Source organism: Mastomys coucha, unplaced genomic scaffold (genome assembly GCF_008632895.1).
Source record: "Mastomys coucha isolate ucsf_1 unplaced genomic scaffold, UCSF_Mcou_1 pScaffold21, whole genome shotgun sequence".
Lineage (NCBI taxonomy): Eukaryota > Metazoa > Chordata > Mammalia > Rodentia > Muridae > Mastomys > Mastomys coucha.
Window position 1 is genome coordinate 46,906,120 of NW_022196904.1, and position 24,957 is coordinate 46,931,076.

Below are 24,957 nucleotides of genomic sequence, written 5' to 3' on the forward strand. Positions count from 1 at the left end.
TGGGTTCTGATGATGGCAAGTGACCTTGGTTTGTGTTGTTTATTTTCTTATGCTTGCCCCCCCTCCCCATCTGGTTAACTCTAGTGCTACCTGCCCTTGCTAAATCTGACTGGAACCTATCCTTCCTGTGATCCTGGTTGTGTCAGAACTCCTCAGAGTCAAGGTGTCTCTGTGATCTTGTGATTCTGGGATCCTGTGATCCTGGGCTTGTTAGATCACCTGGGAGTGTGGCTTTCTCTGTGTGTTGTGGGACTGGCTGCAGACCTTGCACCCAAAGTCTGCTCTGGACCCCAGCCCAGACAGACTGGAAGGAACCCGAGACACTGGGCTGGCGAAGTTCCTGTGTGCCTGGTCCTGCAGGTCCCAGTTACTTCCAGTTGGGACAGATGTTGGTTCCTCCTCACCTTTGATCGTAGGTGTATCAGAATGCCTGGGAGTGGAGCTTCCTCTGGGTGTTGTGTGACTGGCTGCAGAGCTTGGGCCCAAGGTTTGCTCTCAAAATTTTATAGTTTTGAACTCATGTTTTTAGAATTCTTTTCCACAGCCTTAAGGGCTGTCCTGAAGGTCCCAGTGTTAAACAGTTTGCTAAGATGTTAGTCACACCTTCACCTCCCAGACTCATGCTGTTTCTGATTATCATGGAGTCATTAACATTAACAGAGAGGACATTTTCTTGAAGGAAGAATGTAAAATATGTATGTTATTATACAAACAAGCCTTACACTCACAGCAGCCATAGGCCTTCATGGAGGCCCATGCCTGCTGGCCCTGTCCCAGGAACAGGAACCATGTCATTCTATCCCTACCAAGGCCATGCCAGACCTAGCAGTGGTCCATGTTCCAAAACATGTCTTAAAGGAAAGGGCTGCAGCAATCCCTTGGCACCTCAGGTCTCAGCTTCTTGTGAGCAACATAAAGGGTTACTCACAAGGTAGTAACACAAGGTTTCTACCGAGGGTCATTCACATTTACAATTCTACAGCTTCATTGTAGTTTACATGTAGAATGTAAGTTAGTTTTAAGGCTTCCAGAAGATCTTATATCTCATCTAGTGTAGAAGAAAGGATAGAGAAGTCATTAAATGTGTTAAAGCATAGAAATAAAAATACACGGATGTGTGGATCTTACTGAACCTGAAGAAACTTAAAGGACTCAAGAAGTCAGTATCCATCAATGGGAAAATGGCAGGAAAAAATGTACTAGTCACTAAGCAAGGCCTGTCCTTTACTTGTAGAATCAAAATGGAGTCAAGCATGCTCCTATAGAGCAGAGAAATCTTTGACTGACATGAACTTCACGCCCTTAGGCTGAGTGACTGTTCCAGGAACTTGAAAAAACACCTTTCCTGTCCTGGAATAACCACAGAATGCCTTTCCTGGAATGACCACAGGGTGCTCTAACGCCCTCTGTGGAATGTCACAACGCCCTGGCTGGAGTGTGACAATGGCTTAGGAGGTTGCCTGGAAAAACCTATACATGACTCTTTGCTAGGTGATGAATCTATAGTTTGGAATTTACCCCGTTTTCTCTCCCCCCGGTTTGTGGTTTCTGCCTTTATAAGCCTTGCAAAATCCTAGGCCAGGGTCGGACTCCTCTATTCCCTGCGCGGTGTATGAGTCTAGACCCCAGCATGCTGGCCTGAGCTCTTGTCCCGTCTTGCTTGTAATAAAACTTCCTCGTGTGATTGCAGCAAGTTCGGTCTATTGTGAGTCATTGGGTGGTCGTGCATCCCGAGACTTGAGTAGGGATCTCCCCAGTTCCGGGGGTCTTTCATACTCATGTGCCACTATGAAAGTTTGCCTGGAAAACATGAACATGAGCAACACTGAGATACTAGCTGCATTACATTGAAAAGAGTGGCTGGAGATTTACAGGTCTTCATCTAAGGGGCTGAAAGAATAAGAAAAAGAGACTGAAAGAGACAGGATGTAGATTTAAAATATCTTCCAAATGAGGTATTTCCACATGACTATAGGAAATATTGTGAGTCCTGTAAATGCACACAGAATTTCTGACCCTCTCTAGGAAGTAGGTGAAGGTCAGAGCCCACAATGAATACCTAGGAAGATAGATGACTCTTTAACCCTGGAAACATCTGCATTGGAATTAGGACTTTTATAATGATGAGTTATGCTAAATACCCAAATCTGTTGGTAGGGGAGTGAATTTTATAAAAGGATATACTTGGTATCTTGTATACTTGAATGAAACAGACACAGCACTTTCACAGAATGTCTGAATAGATTACAGAATTATATACTTGGTACAGAAGGAGACAGACAAGGTATGATCACATAATGTCAGGATGAATTCTGAATTAAGAAAGACCACGGAAGATTAAGATTCCTCCCTCAAAGTTTTGTAAAGACACATTTTTGAACCCCAGATACTATCTCTCTTTCCATCTCTTTCCTTCTCCCTCTCTGGCGGGCAGGCTCTCTGCAGACAGAGCCAGGCGGGAGGGAGAGAATCTGGTCCAGCTGAGCCTGGGGGGGGGGGGCTGAGAGGGGTGGTGAGTGTCTCCGGATCTCCTGCCTCCGGAGAATAACCACCCCCCCACCCCCCATCCCCCACCCCCGAGCCGGGAGTCTGTCCAAGCAGGCATGTTTTTATGTATCAATCCTTTCTTTATAAAGGGCTGAGAGAGGAGGTGGAGTTTTCTGCTGAGGTGAGATGACATAGGGGGAGGGGAAAGTTGACGAAGAGTATGGGGTGACTGATGGAGCCAACAAAGTTACTCTACTTTAGCAGGAGCTAGGCAAAGGCAGGCTTAAGCAGGTTGTGCTGAGTCACTCCAGTACGGAAATGACTGAGACAGTTTACAAAACTCGAGCCAGGCTCAGGTTTGTCCTCAAGGCCCAAACCAGGGCCAAGTAGAGCCCAATGTCTCTCTCTCTCTCTCTCTCTCTCTCTCTCTCTCTCTCTCTCTCTCTCTCTCTCTCTCTCTCTCTCTCTCTCTCTCTCTCTTTCTGTGTGTGTGTGTGTATGTGTGTGTGTGTGTGTGTGTGTGTATGTATGTATATATGTAAAGTAGACCATGGCTCCTAATAGCTTACTAATCCTGGTCCTAATGCCTTCTGTCCCTTTTCTTCTAGAAAAGGTTCTCAGGGCACAGATGCTTATAATAATTCCAAAAGAGGGCACAAGGTCAAACTCATGTCTGAACCTCTGAAAGCTGTGGTGTAGTCTTTAGAGTAGCATTTGTCCATGATACCACACCCTATGGACCATTGTGTTAAACTATATGAGTGGCCTATATAGTTCTTCTTTCAGTGTTTCTAAGTTTAATTTGCTTTGTAATTTGATTTGAGTAACACTGGTAGTCATTCAAGGGTGTTCATGTTGGGAGTCAGAATGGGCCAGATATGCTCTTCAGGGAGACTCTTGTTGACATACTGTGCGCTTGGATCTTAGCTCATGAAAGTTCAAAAGCCTGCATGACCATTAGCAAAGTAAGCATGCTTGCCAGACCCCACCTTGCTAGCCCACCACCTGAAGGAGACTCTCTGGAGGACAGCACTAATCCATCTTGGCTGCTTTAATCTCTATTGCTCAGATCTCTCCCCATACAACTATGTTGAGAATTAGATCAGTAGTTTTGTGCGAGCCCTACCTCATCCATGGCATAGTGCACATACATTAGGAAAGAATGCAGGATCAATCTCTACAGCCCAGTCATAAGTACTGAATTATTGAAGAAATAGAGGGGGAAAGGGATATTATTAAAAATGGACAGTATACCTTGGTGGTTCGGTAAATGGTTTGATGCCAAAACAGAAAGTTAACCAGTAAAACTGCTGCTTTGGTCACAGGTCTTGTGCCTGAATTTTTATATAAAGAAATTCAAATTCATAGAGTAGGTTTAACTAAATTAAGTGGTATTTATGCATAAAGCATTCTTCCTGAAATATGATTTTCTCACTGATTACACAGTTTAATGGGCTTAAAATTACTATAGGCTGTGGTCTACAAGCAACTTATTAAAAGGAGTTTATTTGCCTTCATTACTCTTTATTCTTTGCTTTGAGAAAGGGTGACCAAAACCTCTGAGTGCTGTTTGACCTCTTCCCTGGGCCAAGAATTCAGAAGAGGCAAACATCAGATGCTGTCACCTTGACTGTGCTGGCAGGGTAGGGACTATGTCCCTTGGGAGCACTCATCAATTCCTTATTAAACAAGGCTCTCCATGGTCTGCTGCAGAGCTGAGCCTCTGCACGTAGTGCACTAAAATGCCCTCAAGCATTCGTGCCCACTGCTGTTCCAGGCAGAGAGCAGAAGCCTCAGAGTCATTCATGGCTCATGGACTCTGAGTCTGACCACATTGCCATGAGCTCTTAGTGTCAAAATTGTGTGTGTATGCTGTGAGTGCTTTGAAAGCACACTTAAAAGTGTTAAGGTAGCTACTTATACATGCACCAGTGTGGGCTAGAACTACCAGAGAAGTAGGAAAAGTCATTTAAAGATTGAAAAAAAAAAAGAAATATTGCTAGCAACAGAAGTTTACAATTTTGTGTCTGATAAGCTAAAAGTCTAAAGAGAAAACCATGACATTAAGAATTATTGAATGCTAGAGAAGAATGTCACCTAAAGAGAAAAGCTAGGAGCTGGTTCCCACTTAGGATAAAGACTTTCATATTGGATGCTAATATGGACTATATCGGATCTCACTCAAAACTTGTATGCTGTGGGTTATAACCTTAACATCTCAGAATGTACCTATATTTGAAGATAAGATATTTAATGGGCCATAAACAAAGGTCCAATGGTATTCAGGGACTTCTTAAGATGATCAAGATCTTAAGCCTACTTCTCAGATAGCTTTTCCATCTAGTTGGCTTTTCTACTTAGACTGGATCATCTGCTGGAACACTATTGAAATATATTAAACGGATCTCCACTGTTCATTTTGAAGCCTTTTTGCCTCAACCTTGGCACCCATTACCAACATTGTTTTACATGGTGTTTGTTGTTGTTGTTGTTGTTGTTGTTGTTGTTGTTTTGTTTGTGGTGCTGAGAATTGAACCCAGGGCTTGTGCATGCTCAGCAGAAGCTTTAATGCCAAAGGATACCTTTGATCCTACTGATGATTTTAGTTACCCCACTTGTGCAGATAAGTCTTTCTAAGGAACAGCCTACCTAAACATCATCCCTCATAGGCCCAATGTCAAATTCTTGCCAATATCCTTGAAGCAGCAGCAAGAGCTCTCCATATGTGGTTCTTTATCCAATATGGATGGTGACTTTCTATGTAAAGGATCATAGAACACACACCCAGAGGGCAGCCTCTGTAGGAAACAGAGAGATGGCTACCAGAAGAGAGGTTTCTGCTGAGACTTCTCCTGTTTGCTTCCAGATGCCACCTTTTTTCCTGTGTCTTCATGTGGCTTTTGCTTTGTGTCTGGTTCTTGGGTATGTCCACATATTCCCTGCTTATGGGAATAGCAGCTCAGTGACTCATCCCAAGGGCATCATTTAACTTTCATGAGTCTTTACTGACTCCTTCTCTAATATGGTCACATTCTGAGGTGATGGGGATCAGGACTTCACTAAATTTGATTTAACTCTGTCCTTAAGAGCTTCGAAAACTACTTGGCTCCATATCTACCCCAGGGGCTGCTTCTCAATGCCAGGAAAGAAGAGATAGCCTAACAAGAGAACTAGAACTGCATGCATCATATGAGGCTATTAGGCTAGCCTCATTCCTGCTCAGACTCAGAGGTTACATTTGTCCCTACTGGACAATGCTCATAGCCAGCTGAAATAGGAATCCCTTTTGCAGTTGTGTAGCATGGGACTTATTCCTTGTTGCCAAAGAGAGACTAAGGATGCTTTGATATCAGAATAAGTGCAGGGAGGCAGAGGTAGACATCCATTTGGATATGCAGGAGGAAGCAGAAGTGCTTGATGATCAGGCTTTTGGAGTCTAGTGAAAGTCTATAATATTGTTTATCAGGAAACAACTTCCAGTTAAACTTTACTCATAAGAAACAAAATATTAAATATAAGACCAAATTTCTTGAGTTCTTTGTATATTTTGGATATACAAAGAACTGATAGCCCTCTATCAGATGTAGGATTGTTAAAGATATTTTGCCAATCTGTAGGTTGCCATTTTGTCCTATTGACAGTGTCCTTTGCCTTACAGAAGCTTTGCAATTTTATGAGGTCCCATTTGTCCATTGTTGATCTTAGAGGATAAGCCATTGGTGTTCTGTTCAGGAAAATTTCCCCTGTTCTCATGTGTTCAAGGCTCTTCCCCACTTTCTCTTCCATTAGTTTCAGTGTATCTGGTTTCATGTGGAGGTCCTTGATCCACTTGGTCTTGAGCTTTGTACAAGGAAATAAGAATGGATCAATTTGCATTCTTCTACATGCTGACTGCGAGTTGAACCAGCATCATTTGTTGAAAATACTGTCTTTTCTCCACTGGATGGGTTTAGCTCCTTTGTCAAAGATCAAGTGACCATAGGTGCATGGGTTCATTTCTGGGTCTTCAATTCTATTTCATTGATCTACCTGCCTGTCACTGTACTAATATCATGCAGTTTTGTTTTGTTTTGTTTTGTTTTGTTTTTAATCACTATTTCTCTATAATACAGCTTGGGGTCAGGAATGGTGATTCCCTCAGAAGTTCTTTTATTGTTGTGAATAGTTTTCTCTATCCTGGTCTTCTTGTTATTCCAAATGAATTTGAGAAAATGTCCTACTTTATGCAAATAAATCTTTTCATCTCTATGGAAAAAATAAAGACCAAATTTCAAAGCCATGATTGGACTGAGCTTAGTGGTAGGGTCTACCATACCTGAGGCCCTAGGTTGCATCCTAAGTTCACAAAAAAAAACCTAGTAACTAATTAAATATTAAAATGATAATGCTGTTTAATAAAATATACTTGGATATTATTAAAAAGACAATGGATAAAAATTGATTATTGAGGACATAATAAAATATGTTTTTGTGTCCCAGATAAAGTTAATAGAATGATATTCAAACTAAAACACTGTCTGCTAACCTTATTAATTACCAGCAAAATAGAAAAATTACATTTCTGTAAGTCTTCAGGAGCTATATGCACATGAGTAGAAACCATGTTTAGAGTCTTGCATCTCCTGGTTCCCCTCAAATGACCAATTATAAGGTTGTATCAGGAAAGACTATGATCTAAGTCAAAAGATCCCTGATTCAAATCTAGTGGAGATCCTTGTACTTATGACGACTACTGAAGCCTTCAGTGTCTCTGCTATGGGCTATGAGGTTACCTGTGTGACCCCAAAATCTTACTTCTAAGGTGGGAAAGTGATGTCTCCTGTATCATAGAGTTGTTGTATTAACCAACAAGCTCATTCATGGAAATCTTGGAGGATGCTATGGATATGTCATCACTCAAAGATGATGTTGTAATGACCACATTCCATTTTCCCTTCTTTGTATGAATATATTAAGTGAGTTTGGAATCAGAAGAAAAAAGTCCCACTGTTGTTTCTTAAAAAATAATGACTTAAGTATGTATCCTAGAATTAAGCATCAAAGCTATATATCAGAACCCATGAGGCTTGGGTCCTGTAATCCTGAGTTGGTATGATGAAGAAAAGACCAATACATAGTACACATGCAGGAAAGCTGGGGTCAGATGGGGGATTTGTAACCTGTTGGAGTGGTACCTACTACTAATGGCAACCTAGAAGTTCAGCATTTTTCTTAGGGTATAGCACAGGAGAAGAGATTATCTGGTCTTGGTAGGAGGTATCTATAAACCAGCAGCCTCAGAATGTAAGTATCTGAGAGACTGATTATAGTCCAGTGACAGAGAATGTAATGGAGTGTGTGAGGTATATGTTTCATCTCCAGTACAGCAGAGATGAGAGAGAGAGAGAGAAAGAGAGAGAGAGAGAGAGAGAGAGAGAGAGAGAGAGAGAGAGAGAGAGAGAAGACACAGAGAGACAGAGAGAGACAGAGACAGAGAGATGGAGATAGCACTAGTAGAAATAATAAAAATATTTGTGGCATAAATAGAATTTACAGGTACAGTCACACAAATAGCAATGCGCACAATTCCATATATGTTTACCAGCTACTAGATTAAAATGTGCCCTATTTTGCATGTCCTACTCTCTTAGCAGTACATATAGGCACACTGGGCTCAGAGAGGTTGGTGTCATGGCACCCAGCATTCACTAGTCACACACCAAAGCTTTGATAAGTTGGCCTTGAAGGTGGGCAGACACCTGATCTTGTCCTAAGATGCATGGTGGCACCACAACCTTCACTGAGTCCTTGAAGCCACACTTGGGAATGAAATGAAGCCTTAGGTATTTTAGCCATTTTTAATTGAAGCAAAATCTACAGACTGCTTTATAGCACTGGTTTTAATTTATGGTGGTTTAGCAGCATACTCATTTAGTGGGATCTACTAGAATTTGGATTTTGATCCATGGTTAGTGATACTTTGTCTAATTCTTCCATGATGCTGAACATGGGCAGTAAATTGAGGGTTCCATGTAGAGCACTTCCATTGAAGTCTGGCTTGTGTCGGGGCCCATGCCAGCAATGAGAACATGCATAATGCTCACTCAGATCTTGACTTGGTATTATTATTTTCCACTGTGAGTGTCTTGTAAGACCATGAGGGCAGAGGGATTTGAGAAGGATTGGAACTGAGAGAAAGACAATGCTTTTGTGATCGAGGAAGGGAAGGTTTTATGGTATGTATTGTCCAAGAGAAGATGCCAGTAAAAAGAACAGCATTGCAGGTAGGAGAAAAGGCAGCATTTGGTAGAAAGTTCTAGAAGGAGGACCAAGGTGATGCCATCCAAACTCAGTTTAGCACATAAGAGAAGGGAGAAATGAAGAAAATGAACATTAAAGCAGCTTGCTGGGGGAGTTGAGCAAATTTGCTCCTGTTTAACCTGGATAATAAAAACACTCTCCAAAAACATCTGAAGAAAAAAGATCACATTCTGAAGTCTGAAGATAAACATATGGGAAAGAGCTAGTTGCTTCTAGAAGTATTGAGCAGAATTCAGTATGGTGCCTAAACATGAAGCCAAGTGTGTGCTAGTTCTGGCCCTTGTGTCCCTGCAGAGTGGGGGTGTGCACAATGGGGATGCTCAGCAGATAGAGATGCCCGCCCCCTAGCATAGAGGGGCATTTAAGGAGTACTAGTGTAAAATATGAGGGATGTTTATGCTGACTGCAGTCAAGTTCCATGGAAAATAGGGGGTGGGAGGCCCTCCAGCCATCACTCATGAAACAGATTAGAAAATACACTCCCTACCCTGAACAACCCGAGGACAGGCTGTGATACTGAAGGTCTGATCTCAAGGGATCCTTTGGCTACAGAAAGGTTGTAGTCTTGTGTACCTGTGATCAGCCTTCACATGCCTGCAGAAGAAAAAGCATTTTTGTTCTTGCTGAAACAGCCTGTGGTACAGTGGTAGAACACTTCCATGTAGGAAACCCTGGGTTCATCTCTGGCACGGGCTAGAGAAAGAGGATTATCTTTGCTGAAGGGCAACATCAAGTGTCATTTTTTTTTATTATTATTCTTTTAGAATTGTAGACAAGCTGTCTTTTGGAAAAGAAACAATAGACTGCTTCAGTCTAAGCTTCAGACAGGAAGTTTTATTAGCAACGATTTTCTGTTGACTACAGGCCCGTGTAGAGCATCTCCTCCCTGCCCTTTGCTTCCCAGCTGCCTAAGAAGCCACAGCATGCCATTCAGATACTTTGCTTTTAACTTAAAACTAAATAGTCCATGCAATGTACGCCTGCCGGTCTCAGCCTTCATTTGACATTTTGCATCTTGATTTGCACTTTGACATTCAAGTATTTTTGTCTGGTGTGAGGCAATGTGGTGCCTAGGCCAGACCAGTTTGAAAAGAGCTCTGTGGAGAAAAGATAACATACAGTCATACTGATGGCTGAGCAAATATTCTTTTCCTTAAGCCCTTTGATAGAGAGGTGTCACCTTTCAGAAAGCCTTAGGGAGCAAGATAAATGAGTCCGCTGGGAATGGGAAGATCCTGGTGAGCTTGTAGCATCATGGACTCTATTAGGATGGTGTTTTCCCAGCAGGGACAGGAAGTCATTACTTTTGGCTCCTGGCTGTGGAAGGGTGTGAATCTCTGAGACACCAATGGAGCTCCCTCCCTTGAAAGGACAGGAAAAAGCGCCAGCCACAGGCAGGGTCCTGCCTTGAAGCATTCCAGGAGGAGCCGCCTGCAGGCTAGAGAAAGCTCCCGAGGAAACAGCTCTGCTAACATTGGCATCTGGTTGATCAAGGAGCATGACAAATATTAGCAGAAAGGATTTTTTTTTTTCCTGGACGGGACTGTGCAACGATGCCCCGCCCCTAGCCACTGGGTGTCTTTGCCACACATCTGTTTTGGACCCACCCCTGCAAAAATGTTAATTTTCAGAGTCTGAAAGTTGCATCTGGCCCAGCACTTCCTGAGATTACCTACAGCTGTTGGTCTGCCTGAGCAAAGGCTTCTACTAGAGAGCCCTCCCTCCCCCACCCCTCGCTGGGATTCTGACGTGCTGCAAGTCCAGACAGATGTGCAGGATGAAGGACTCCACATAGATTCCAAAAATTTAGAAGACAAATGATGTAAGCCGTTTCACTGAAATTTTATGTTGAATATATGGCAAAATTTCCCACAAAACAAGTGTTGAGCCAGGTTTGGCCTCGGGTGTGGTGTAGTTTGGCTGCTGGTCTGGAAGATATATACTTTAGTCATAAAAACCCACCACCGTGGAACGTTGTGGGTTAAGGGCTCCTAGGATTTCACTTTATAGGTAATTATGTTTGCATGCATTATTCTTTGTTGTGATATAACCCAATTAGCAGGTGGTGAGGCTAGGATCTGAGACACTAGAGCCAAATGGGAACAAAGTACAGTGACACACCTGTATAAAATGACACCTCAGAACTTTCTATGCTAACCTAAACCACTAATAGAAAAGATTATAGCTGATATTTGGCCTTCTCTCCCTGCTACACCGTTCTTCTTCTCTGCACCTCTCTCCATGCCTCTCTTACCACTAGCTGCATTCACTACTTTGGACTCTTTGGTCATACTTGGTACTGGCCTGGGCTGATTGGTTATCCTGAAGCTCAGCGAATATTAAATATCTCCTTGGATATCCTGTCCCAGGTTCTCTGTTTTGTTAAATAGACACAGGATGTCTAGTCAGCCTCCAGTTCTGCAAGCCTCTTTTCAGGCAGGCCATTCAGCTCCACTGGAGCTAAGGCAATTTCCCCTCTGCTCCCTAGGAACAGCTCACTCAGCCGAGCAACATAGCTTCCCGAGAGGCCCCTGCCTTCCAGGCTGCTGTACAGGGGCATTCTGCTGTCTCCTCAAGGAGGAGGAGACACTCCTCCTTTGTCCACTCAAGGTCTCCTCGAATCCTAGGGGATGAGGGTTCCGCCAGCATCCCAGCTGTGTCCATAACAGCTATATATCAAAACCCTGGCAGCTTGCCACTTATTCTCAATGCGCTGCCTCTGCAGGTCTTCTGCGTAAAGTTGCATTGTTTAAGTTTTACGCTGTTGAGTTCTGAGTGATCTTGTATGTTTTCAACAGGACTCTGCTGTCAGCTCTTTGTCATGGTCTGTGAACATTGTCATCCTTGGGCAATTTATTGAGCTAAAGTCTGAAAGATGTCCTTATTTCAGTTTCCATTTTATATGGAAACCTTAGTGTTGCCAATACGAACTCTACACTAAGGTATAGAACCCAAAGATATGACCCTGGCTTTTGTCTAAGTATTTTGTAGTTTTACATGTATACCCATTGATGGGTTTGGTTCGTAGCGGCGCGTCTACAAATACCAGATACAGGCAGCTCTGCATTTTTGGAGGTTTAATTAGGGGAAGGAGGGGGAGTGAGGACCGCAGCGCGTGAAGGGAGGGAGAGGAGAGAGGGAGAGAGAGAGGGAAAGATGGGAGAAGCTGCCAATTATATATAAGCTGTGACGTAGTAACTCAGGTAAAGGTGGGAGCCTGAGCCCAATGGATTCTGGGAATATGGTGGTCGTTGTCCTGGCGACAGCTCTGTGGACCCGCCCACATATCTGCTGTGGGCAGATTCTGGATGCTAACACCCATGCTCTATCAAATTTATGTCAAGTGTACAGCTGAGTTTGAAAATCACTTTCTGACCTTTGGATAACTGGCTGCTCCAGAAACACCTGTCTAAACACTATCCTTCCTCCATCTGTACCTTTGTCAGAACGTAATTGGGCATGTGCCTGTCCTTGACCCACATGCATGCTTCAGTTGCACCATGTGACCAAGATTTCTGGCTCTATGTAGCAGGCTTTCAGGTTGATTTTTTTTTTTTGTTACTATATAGCCTGTGCCTTACCTTATAAATTTTAAGCATCCACCCCGTGCCTTGGCCCAGCCTGGTGAGTCTGTCCTTTTAACCATGGTTCTCCTGCCCTCACACCAACCCTGAGACCAGGTCTCAAATCCTCTGCTCAGTCCCAGTTTGAGGAGTCCCACTCAGTCCTTCTACAACCTCCAGATTTGGGCCAGGATGTACATCTTGTGCATCAACCTAGCCTGCTGTGTCCACACCAGACAGACAACCAAGAAACAAATGTCCATGTGCTCAGGGTTCATTGCAAAAACACAGTGATATGAAAAATCAAGACAGTATGCCTCCCTCCCCAAGTCCAACAGTCCTACTGATCTCCAATGAGAATTTCCTGCACAAACCCCAAGACAGAAATCATAAAAGAACAGTCATACACTCCATTAAATAATGTAAGGAGTTTAGCAAAGACATAAACAAATAACTCAGTGAACATAAAGAAAATAGATAAAAGCTTTAATGATGCTGAAAGAAATATGAACATAAGACTGAGTCATGACAAAAGCAATTACTAAGAATTTGAAATGGAATTCAATAAAGAAAGGTAAAGTTTAAGATAAGCTTGTCTGTATCAAGTGAAAAAACAATCTTATTCCGAAATTGATGAGCATTGTTTTAAGCGTATGATTAATTTGGAACTTAACATTGTGAATATGTTGGGTGTTCCCTTTATGAATATTCTAAGTGTCCCTTCTATTTTCTCTGGTTTTGTTCTTGCCATTTTGTATTTCCTGCATGTATATGTTGTCAAGGTTTAAGGTCAGACTGAAGTTGTTATTTTACCATCCTCATCCTCTCATCATTACTTAAATTTTCATTATCTGTATTCACTTTACACAGTGCTATGGAACAGACAGACAGCTATGTTCAATGAGTATACGTTGTCTACTGAGCAGGCTCCCCTATGTCTTTCCCTCCTCTTTTTCCCCACCACTCAGGCAGTTTCACTCTTATTTTCATTTCTCTCTCTCTCTCTCTCTCTCTCTCTCTCTCTCTCTCTCTCTCTCTCTCACACACACACACACACACACACACACACACACACACACATACGTTATGGTTTTATAAAATCTAAAATTCAGACATGAGAGAAAAAGGTTATTTTTCTTTCTGAGACTGACAGTTTGCTCAATATGATTATTTCTACTTACAAACATTTGGTTCCTTTTTATGGCTGAGAAAATTCCACCATATATATATATATATATATATATATATATATATATATATATATATACACAACATTTTCTTTTTTTTTCAAGCAATTTAGACAAAAGGTTTTAATTAAAATTTAATTTAAAGTTAAAATTCCTGGATTTCCAAAGAAACTTTACCTACAATATTCTTCAATAGATTGTAGAGCTGAAACTCGTTCAATCAGTTGTGAGGTAGAGATGTAAACCAGCTTATTTCTCCCAATCTTTCCCTGTGCTAGAGGAGGAGGTATCAGTTTGGTGGTGGTAGGGTCTTATAGATAAAAAGGTGAAGTCAGTTTCAAACTGAATTCTTTGGGTTGATTTTGAGCCCAATAGGATGCTGAAGGGAGTTGGCAATGTTTTCACTTGATAGATATCTTGTAATTGCTCTCAAATGCAGCCAACAGAGCACATTTAGAATGGATCTCTCTGTGTACTGTACTCAATTGTTCTCCATATACAACATTTTCTTTATCCACTCCTCTAATGTTGGATATCTGTATTTGTTACATGGCTTAGCACTTTGAACCGTGTTTCATTCTTGATGTGCAAGTATCTTTTGCAGTAGTTATTTAGACTTCCTTGGTTAAATACCCAGGCGTAGGGCATGGCTAGGGATTATGGTAGATTCATCCTAGTGTTTTGTGCGATCCTCACACTGATTTCCATAGTAGTGGGACTAGTTTATGTCCCTACCAGCAGTGTTTAACCGAGCTCTCTTTTGTTCATATCCTCACCAGCATTTGACCTTTTCTTAATGACTGTGTCATTCTGATCCGGAGAGATCAAATTTCACTGTGGTTTTGATGTGCAAGTCTCCTATACCTAATGATGTTAAACGTTTTCTGTTTGTTTATTGGCCATTTATATTTTGCCTCTTTAGAACTTTTCATTTTATTAGCCCATTTATTGGCTGGATTGTTTAATCTCTTTTAGTTTAATTTTTAAAAATTCTTTAGAAACTGTAGATGGAAGTACTCTTTCCGACTTGTAGCTGCAAAGGTTTTTCTCACATTCACTAAGCTGTCTCTTCATTTAGTTAACTGTTTCATTTACCGCGCAGAAGCTTTCTCATTTCCTCAGGTGTCACTGCCAGTTACTTTTCTGGTTGGTGTGACCGTGTACTTGACAAGAAGCAACTCAAGTGAGGAAGGATTGACTTCAGCTTAGGTAGGGATGCTGCCTGTTGTGGCAGGAAAGGTGTGGTGGCAGCAACGTGAGGTCACACTGCTTCTGTAGCCTGGAAGTGAAGTCAAGCTCTAAAACTTCAAGGCCCACTCTTTGTCACCCACTTCCTCCATCAAAATGCTACCTCGTAAAGGTTCCCCACCTTTCAAAGCAGAGCTCTGAGCCAAGGAGGAACATTTACCACTCAGTTCACCAAAGTCCATATTATAAACTCTTGGCATTGTTTCCCGAGTAATTGGAGGTCTATTAAGAAAGTACTTGCCGATGCTTAGTCTTGGAATGTTTTCCTCTAACAGTTTCAGTATTTTAGGTCTTATACTAAAAGTCTTTGATCCAATTGGAGTTGATTTAGTAAAGGGTAAAATAAAAGTGGGAAGTTCTGATTTCATTCTTCTGTATTTTGATATTCAGTTTTCTCAGGACATTTTCTTTCTACAATGTACATTTTTGACATTGTCATCAAAAATTAGGTGAAGGTACCTGTGGGGATTTTTATTTGAGTCAACTATTCTGCTGCAACTTCAAACACACATCAAAAAAAAAATCATTTACCATGATCAAATTGTCTTCATTACACAAGAACATCGGATGGTTTAACACACATAAATCAATAAGTGTAATTAATTGCTTTGTGTAGAAATCACAAGAGCATCTCAATAAATGCAGAAATGACTTTTGACAACATCATTTCATGATCAAAATAATGGAAAGGTTAGGGATGAAGAGAGCATACCTCAACATAATAAACCTGTATGACAAACCTGTAGTAATTGGAGAATAACTGAAACATGTCACAAAGATCGGGCACAAGAAATGGGATCCACTCTGTCCACTTTCATTTGTTTTTCTGTTTGTTTAATTTTGAGTGCTTTGGTGTTTTGACTGCATGCATGTCTGTGTCAGATCCCCAGGAACAGGAATTACAAACAGCTGTGAGGGTGCTGAGAATTGAACCTGGGTCCTCCAGAAGAGCAACCCCACTTTCTCCATTCTTACTCAATATAGTATTTGATGTCTTAAGTAGAGGAGTACCACAAGCAAAAGATACAAACAGTATACAAATAAGAAAGACAACTGCAGTCTCTAATTGAGACTTTATAATAATATACATGAGAAACCCTAAAGACTGTGAGAAAACTCTTAGATCTTAAGAGCTTTAGCACAGTGATATTATACAAAATTATCATATTAAATCTTATGCATGTTGATTATTTTAAAGCATGTTTGTTGACTACCTGGACTTTTTTATTTTATTTTTTACATTTCTACTATTTAATTGTATATAACCCCAAATTCTGTATGATAGTGATAATTTTGAATCTTGACAAGTTTATTTTATGCCTTAGAATATCATCTATCAAAAGGACCAATGGAGCTGAGGGGTTTGCAGCCCCTTAGGACGAACAACAATATGAACTAACTAGTACCCTCAGAGCTCCCAGGGTCTCAACCACCAACCAAGGACTGCACATGGGGTCTGATTGTTCTGGCAGTATGTGTATAGTAGAGGATTGCAATTTGATCATCAATAGGAAGAGAGGAGCTCGGCCCTGTGAAAATTCTTGCCCCAGTGTAGGAGAATGCCAGGGCCAATAAGTGGGAGAGGGTGGGGTGGCAGGTATGGGGAGGGGGAGGCAACAGGGGTTTGTTTTTGTTGTTTTTGTTTGTTTCTTTGTTTTTTGGAGGGGAAACTGGGAATGGAGAAATTTACATGTAAATAAAGAAAATATCTAATAAAAAAAAGAATATCATCTATCTTGGTAAGTTCTTTGTGGATGCTAGAAAAAAAAAAAAAACATAGCCTGATTTTACTGGGTAGAATGTGGCCAGTAATGTACCAGTAATGTCTGGCTGTTGGACAATACTTGGTGCCGAAGTCTTGTTTGATTTCTTGCAAGTTTACTGTTATATGTGTTCAAGTATAATGAGGGTTTGACATACGCAAATCCATGGACATATTTGTCATTCTCTCTTGTTGGTTTTGTTAGTATTTGATGTATTTCTGAGTTTTCTATTTGTAAAATGTTTATTTAGAACAGCTCTTAGTAGATCAGATGCTCCATCAATATACATCATTCCCCTTTGCCTTGTAAAGGATGACTAAAGTAGGAACCGTGGGCTTCGGTGTAAGCACTGGCTCGAAGCAGTTTGCTTCGTTTTTTCTTTTTTCTTTTTCTTTTTTTTTTCTTTTTTTTGAGAAGGTTTCTCTGTATAGCCCTGGCTGTCCTGGAACTCACTCTGTAGACCAGGCTGGCCTTGAACTCAGAAATCCACCTGCCTCTGCCTCTCAAGTGCTGGGATTAAAGGTATGCGCCACCACTGCCTGGCATGAAGCATTTTGTTATCTTCAGAGTGAGTTTAAGTTTATGGGATATGAATATAGCCACTCTTTTTCTTTTAGTGAATGCTTTCTCTTCTGTATCCTCTTATTTTCAGCCAATCCACCCCATTATAGTTGAAGTGAATTTCATATAGATAGAATATAGGGCTTTTAGATGCCACTGTATAATACATGTTTTTAATAAGTACGTTTAGGCTTGTCACCCCTAAGGCAGTAAGTGATCGGTAGTGTTCATATGTACTATTTTATTTTTGCTTTCCGTTGGTTTTCTTTGAAGTTCCTTTTTAGTTTCTTTTTCTGCCTTCCGGTGGGTTGCATGGCCTTTCTTAGAGAGCTCCTATGCATCTTCATGCATGCTCTGTCTATACTGCCAGCAGTAGATACTCATATATGCTTGCTTTGGCTGTTTCACCATCCTGGGGCATGTGAAAATCTAGCTTCCCTTAAATCTCTTGGTGCTCCCATCTATGACACATTTGTCCCAACTATTCCTTTATATGCATTGAGAATCATAGCAGACAGAGTAATGATTTTTTTTGAGTAATGATATTTTAATTTCATTTTTTCTTTGTAGTACTGAAGATTGAATCCAGAGCCTTGTGTATGCCAGACAAATGCATCCTAATTTTGTTTGATTTTTAATTGACATAAATTGAGCATATTTATGTGTTCATGAGTATATACATCCTGTAATGATAAAATCAACTTAATTAGTATATCCATCACCTTAAACTTACATGGTTATGTGGTTAAACACTTAAACTCCTTTCTAGCTACTTATATCTTTTTTTGCTTCAAGGGCCCAACAGCATTTGAAAACTGAAGAAAAGAAGGACTATTATGTTTAACTATTTCATTTTATATTCCTTCCTGGTCCCCTGGTTCTTCTTGTGTGGTCTCCTGATGTTTGAAGAACCCTTTCAGGAACATTCTTGTCATCTGTTGCCCTTTCTGTTTTTTTCCTTCATCCACAAATGGGATTTGTAATGGATTCAGGAATGTGTGCTACTTTCTGTTGATCTTCTGGTTTCTCTTTTTTTGGTTATTTTATTTATTTACATTTCAAATGTTTTCCCCCTTCCTACTTGGTTTCCCCTCCGCAAGCCCCCTATGCCATCCCCCCTCCCTCTGCTTCTATGAGGGGGCTCCTCTACTTACCCATCCACTCCTTCCTCATTGCCCTAGCATCCCCCTATGCTGAGGTATCAAGCCTCCACAGGACCAAGGGCCTCCCCTCCCAATGATACCATCCTCTGCTACATGTGTCTCTAGAGCCATGGGTCCCTCCATGTACACTCTTTGGTTGGTGGTTTAATCTCTGGGAGCTCTGGGAGGTGCTGGGTTCTCATGAGAAAATCACCTTCTGCCTGTAGCTCAAACCTAGAAAAGGACCCAGCACTTAAGTCTTTAGAGAACTGGTTCTCAACCTTCCTAATGCTGCGATGTTTAATGCAGTTCCTCGTGATGTGGTGACCCCCCAACCATAAACTTATTTTCATTGCTACTTCACAACTGTAATTTTGCTACTGTTATGAATTATAGTATAAATCTCTGTGTTTTCATTGGTGTCCCCCTACCCTCAAAGAGTTGTTCAACCACCAAAGGAGGCCTAACCTATAGGTCTTAAAATGATATTCTTTTCCAGGGTGGTGAATTTCAGCTGTTATTTCTTTGAATACCCTTTTCCCCTCTTCCCTTGTTCTCCTTCTGGTGACACATGTTAGATCTTTGTTATGTGGGGCCCTAAGGATTTATACTTTATATTTTTTTTAGTTTGCTTTTCTCTGGTAAATGATATTCTGTTCTCTTTTCAAGATATCTTCAAGCTTGTGAATCTTTTCTCACATGTTCTCTTATGTTACTGCGCCCATCAGTTAGCTTTGTCTTGAAGTCATTTCATTTCCAAACTCTCCAGGCCCAACTTTTATGGGCTGCTGCTCTTTTTGAAACTACTTTTATTCAGTTGTTTCAAGTGTTTGTAATTGCTTCCTAAGTAGGTTTTGTGGTGTCCATTTAAAATGTCTGTTGGATGATTTCAGGGTCTATATCACTCTAGAGGTACCTGTTAATACTTTTCCTCATTTGAAGAGAAGCATTTTTGTGACTAGTACCATGTCTTCATCCTATTTTAAACCTTCAGTTTGAGAAGGTCATGACAGTACTGGTGAGGACAGGGCAGGTGCACTCGAAGCCTACATTTTTTTGCTAGACCTCAACTCATGCTAGTGCATTTTCCTGCTAAGTGGGGTCATTCTGCCCTCGCCCAGGATCTCCACCAGGTGGAGGGCTACATTGTTTTTTTCTCTCCAGGCAATCCCTATTGCTCTGTTGACCTAGTGGGAGCATGGCTTTACCACACCTGGCAGGTTATAGAGCAAGAACTGCTTACTTCTTGCAGTTCCCCTTCCTAGCCTTTCTAGCTGGAAAGCCACAGACCTCTTTGCATCTAAGGAGGGGTGAAAATCCAGGCTCCTCATGCTTCTCTATGGACTCCCTAGAGGATAATCCGGCACAGCCTGGAGGGGTAGAAGTTCTGGCTTTCTCTGTTGCCTTTGCCAAAGAAGCAGAATGAAGATTTAGTTAATAAAACTTGCCTGTTTCTCAGCAGTTACTGTCTACCTATACTCCCCCTTTTCTGTTCCTTTGGCTACAGCAGACTTTTCCTGGGGGCCCCTTTTCTTGGGAATCTACTGGCCATTGAGTTTCCCATGAGCCAGCTTCCCAGAAGGGTCCATAGAGAATGGGGGAAGGCAACGCACTGCCTGCCATTTTCTTTTTAGGGTTCTCAGCTACCTTGCTGTTCAGGTTCTTTTACCACTAGGCTTCTCCTTTACTCTTGGCTGTGCTGGGAGGTGGGGGATGACAGGTAGAAATGTATCTTCTTTATCTTGCTTCAGAACCAAAAGTCTGTTCTCTACTTTTTGAGGATAACATAACTACATTCTATTTTCCAACAGACACCTGTGTGCTGTGTGGTTAGGTTTTCCCTTGTCAAAAACATTTCATGTTCTTGTCTATACTGGTTAGTTTTTATTGTTAGGTTGACACAAACTAGAGATACGCAGGAATGGAGAACTTTAATTGAAAAATCGTTCTCTTGGATTGGCCTGTGAACATGTCTGGGGAGCAGGATATTTTCTTAATATCTAATTTATGTAAATGGACCCAGATTAATGTAGGTAGTACCTTTCCTATACCAGTGGTTCTAATCTGTATTTTTAAAAGACAGTTGAGCAAGCCAGGGGCAAACTGACCAATAAGCAATGTTCCTCCATCGTTTCTGCTTCAGTTGCCTGCTTTGAGTTCCTTATGCATCTCTCTATGGTGGATTATAACCTGTGAGATGAAGTAAACCCATCCTTCTCAAGTTATTTAGGACAGTGTTTATCCGTGCACAGAGCAAACAATAACAGAAGGAAAACAAGAATAGAAATTGAGTGGAGTATTGTGCTGACAGCCCAGACTGCTGTTTGGGAGAAAGGCTGTGAAAACATGTGGAACATTGCTTTGGAAAGATAACTGAGCATCCGGAGTGCAGAAGGCTGTTCTGTGGGAGCTTGGAAGATAACAATGTTGAGAGCAATGCAGACAATGGAAACATGGTTTCTGAAGTTTTACTGGGGGGACTATCTGGGCTGTTTGTGTGGCATATATTTGAATTAAGAACCAGTGAAAGGGGCTAAAGAGATGGCTTAATGGTTATGAGCACTTGCTACTCTTTGGCTGACAGCACCACATGACAGTTAACAACTATCTCTGTAGCTCTAATTCCAGAGGCACCTGTGCGCTCATCTAGCCCCCATGGGCACTGCATGCACGTGCTACATGGCAACCATGCAGACAAAAGACACATAAAAGTTAAAAGTAAATATATATTTTATAAGTGGAATTTGGAAGTGAATTGTTCTTGAATCTCTGAGATGAGGGATATCATCAGCAGGCACTGAGAAATCAGCTGTGCTTCCCAAGAGATCAGCATCATTGAGGTGAAATCTAGGAGTATTGCCTCTGGGCCAGCTGGGGTCTGAAAGGACCAAGGCAGCAGATCAAGCTAGCAGCAGGGCTTGGTAAATAATGTGTAAGAATTGCTAAAACAGCATAAAAACAGACCCATTATCAATAGAATGGAATTTAAGTCCCAGACATAAATCTACACAGCTATGGACACCTGATTTTTTGGTAAAGAAGCCAGAAATAGACAACAGAACAAAAGACAGCATCTTCAACAAATGCTGCTGGTCTAACAGGGTGCTGGTATACAGATGAGTACAAGTAGATCCATCTTTATCACCCTGCACAAAACTCAACTCCAAGTGGATCAAAGACCTCAATATAAAACCATATACGCTGAACCTGATAGAAGAGAAAGTGGGAAATAGTCTTGAATGCATAGGCATAGGAGACAACTTCCTGAACTAAAGACCAATAGCATAGGCACTAAGATAAAAAATTAACAAATGGGACCTTATGAGAATGAAAGTTTCTTTTAAGGCAAAGAACACTGTCAATAGGACAAAACAGCAGCTTACAGAATAAGAAAAGACTTCCATCAACTCCACATCTGACACAGGTCTAATATCCAAAATATATAAAGAACTCAGGAAACAAGACATTAACAATCTAAATAATTCAATTAGAAAACGGGGTACATATCTAAACAGAATTCTCAACAGAGGAATCTCCAATGGCCGAGAAACATTTTTAAAAAAATGTTCACCTTTCTTAGCCATCAGGGAAATGTAAATCAAAATGACTTTGAGATTTCATCTTATACCTGTCAGAATGACTAAGAATGAAATCAGAAGTGACACCTCATGTTGATGAGGATGAAACAAGGGAGAACACTCCGCTACTGCTGTTGGGAGTGCAAACTTGTACAATCACTTTGGAAGTCAATATGACAGTTTCTCAGAAAATTGGAAATTGGTCTACCTCAAGACCTAGATGTCCCACTTTTGGTCATATACCCAAAGGATGTTCTATCATACCACTTGTTCAACTATGTTCATAGTAGTTTTATTCATAATAACCAGAAACTGGAAACAACCTAGATATCCTTCAACTGAAGAACGGATACAGAAAATGTGGTACATTTACACAATGGAGTACTACTCAGCTGTTAAAAACAATAACATCATGAAATTTGCTGGCAAACAGATGGAACTAGAAAAGTTAATGAACCTCCTGAGTGAGGTAATGGTAATCCAGACTCAGAAAGACAAACACAGGATACACTCACTTATAAGTGGATATTAGCTGTAAAATAAAAGACAATCATGCTACAGTACACAGACTCAGACAGGCTAAGCAAAAATGAGGTCTTAATGAGGGTGGAGGGATGCAAGGATCTTCCTGGGAAAGAGAAATATAATAGATTTTTCAGGTAGACTGAGGCTTGGTGGGCTGGGAACAGGAGGGATCAGGTGGGAGTGGGGAATTGAGGAAGAAAATCATGAGAGAAATGAATGAAATAGGGGGGCATTGCAGGGGTGACGTGGAAATCTGGTGTTATAGAAACCCCATAGAATCTACAACAGTAACTCTAGCAAAGAGTCCTAGTAATGGGGAACAAGGAGCCTGAACCGTCCATATTTTGTAACCAGGCAAGGACTTTAGGGGAGGGATTGGAACACCAACAACCCAACCACAAAACCTTTGACCTACAGTTTGTCATGCCTGCAGGATGTACTGGGACAGGAGACTAGTATAATTGGCATCAGATATACCAGAGAGACTTCATCCAGCAGTTGATGGGAATAGATGCAGAGTACTACAGACAAACATTAGGTGGAGTTCGAGGTGTTCTGCCAAGGAGGAAAAAGGAAGAAACAGAGGAACCAGAGGGGTCAGGAACACACCATGAGAGCATGGCTCACAAAATCAACAGACTGGGATTCATGGGGACTCGGAGGCTAGGGAGCCTCTATGAGTCTGACCTAGGTCCTCTACATATATGTTGTGGCTTAGGAGCTTGTTGTTCTAATCCTAACAGTGGGAGCAGGGGTTGTCCCTGAGTCTTTTGCCTACTCATGGAACCCTTTCCCCCACTGAGTTGCCTTGTCCAGCTTTGTTGTGATAGTACATGCCTGTTCTTATTGTAGCTTGGTATCCTGTGTTTGGTTGATGTCCCAGGGATGCCCGCTTTTTTTTCTGAGGGGAGGCAGAGGAGGGGGTGGATCTTGGGGAGAAAGGAGTTGCAGGAGGAGAGATTTGAGGAAGATGAAGAAGGGGAAATAGCAGTCAGGAAAGTATGAAGGGGTCATGGAGACCAGCTAAAGCTTTCCACCAGATGGCAGGGTTGGCGTTCCAAAAGTGATCCTTGGTGAGACCATTGGTGGAGGTGCAGCTCACATATAATGGAATCTTTGGGCTATTGGAGATTTTAGAACTATGGAGCAACTACCAAGGACAGTGGCTGATGTGGAGTATAATCTGACACTTGAATCTACCAGGCAGATTGTGTATGTGCTTTGTATGGCAGAGCTGGAGAGGTAGGGCTACTCAAGCCATTTGGAGCCTCGAAGATCATGAGTAGGTCCCAGATATCAGACCCTGAGTATCAGAATCTGGTTTTAAACTACTAAGTTTGAGTTGAAATAATTGTTTTTATATACAGGTTTTTTCCCTTTTGATATAAAAACAAACAAACAAACAAACAAACAAGAACCGTGCTTAACTTACTTCTCATTTTTACAGGAGTCCAAAGTTAAGAGACTTGGATTTTTAAAGAAATCCTGAACTTTTAAAGTACTGACATGTTAAAAGGTTGTCAGACTTTTCAAAGCTGGACAGTGTTTTATATTGCGATATTAATCTGAGTCTGATATATTAGAGACAAACAAGAAAGAAAAGGTTATGGTTTAACAGTGATGTGTTTGTGTGCCAAGTTGACAAGATGTGGATTTTACTACTCAATTTGACACAGATTAGAGGGACTTGTGGAAAGGAAGCCTCAACTGCAGAATTTATCAGACTGTGTTCTAAGCATGTCTGGGGGGGGTGTCACTTTCTTGATTCCCAATTGGTGTAGAGGGGCTCAGACCTCTGTAGGAGCAAAATCACTAGGCAGGCAAGCAGCCCTGGGCTGTATAAAAAAGATACCTGAGAAAGTTAGAGGGAACAAACAAGTAAATAGTGTTCTAGCATTTGGGTTTCTGCTTAAATCTTCTCACATGAGTTCCTGCTTTAGCTTTACTAGCTGGTGAAGTGCAGACTGCAAGATGAAATAAACTCTTTCTCCCCAAGTTGTCTCTAGTCCTACATAGTGTTTGTCACAGAACCAGAAAGAAGTTAAAACAGCATGCAGCCTTTCTCTGGCGTTGTGTACTCTTGAACCCTGTCATAGGGTATGAGTCAGATTCTGCAGGGAGAAGCAGGAGCAGTAGTGGTTCATGTTAGTTGAGATTTATAGATGAGAGCTCATGACTCCTCATAATAGCCTTCATAAATAATTAAATACCTATTCACACATCCCATATATATCTCAACAAATGCAGAGGAAAGCCATGTTGTCTGTTACCTTCTTCAGACAAGAAGTGCCCTTATCTCCCAATGCTACCTTTCAAACCCCCTTGATTTAAGTGAAACAGACCTTATGAGTTGATGAAAATGTGACTTTTTTTTGGAAGTCTATAGAATGCCAATTGCAACTTGACACAGCTGAAGGAAACATCCAGAGATTATTTTTGGAGGGAGAAGGATGGTAGAAATTGAGCCCAGATTTTTACACAAGTCCCACAAGTGTTGTACCAGAGATTTAAATAGTGGCACTATGTAAAACATGTGAGGAGTAGACAGTAGTAGACAGAGTCTTAAGTGAATGTGTATTGGTGAAATGAACACACTGCAGTGC

The 24,957-nt window shown here is 41.3% G+C and overlaps 1 protein-coding gene across 1 annotated transcript in view; it reads left to right on the forward strand.

The window, feature by feature from the left end:
* The window catches only part of Oca2 (OCA2 melanosomal transmembrane protein), a 272,921-nt gene that overhangs the window by 246,334 nt on the left and 1,630 nt on the right, over nucleotides 1-24,957 (forward strand). The gene's annotated exons all lie outside the window — the stretch shown is intronic.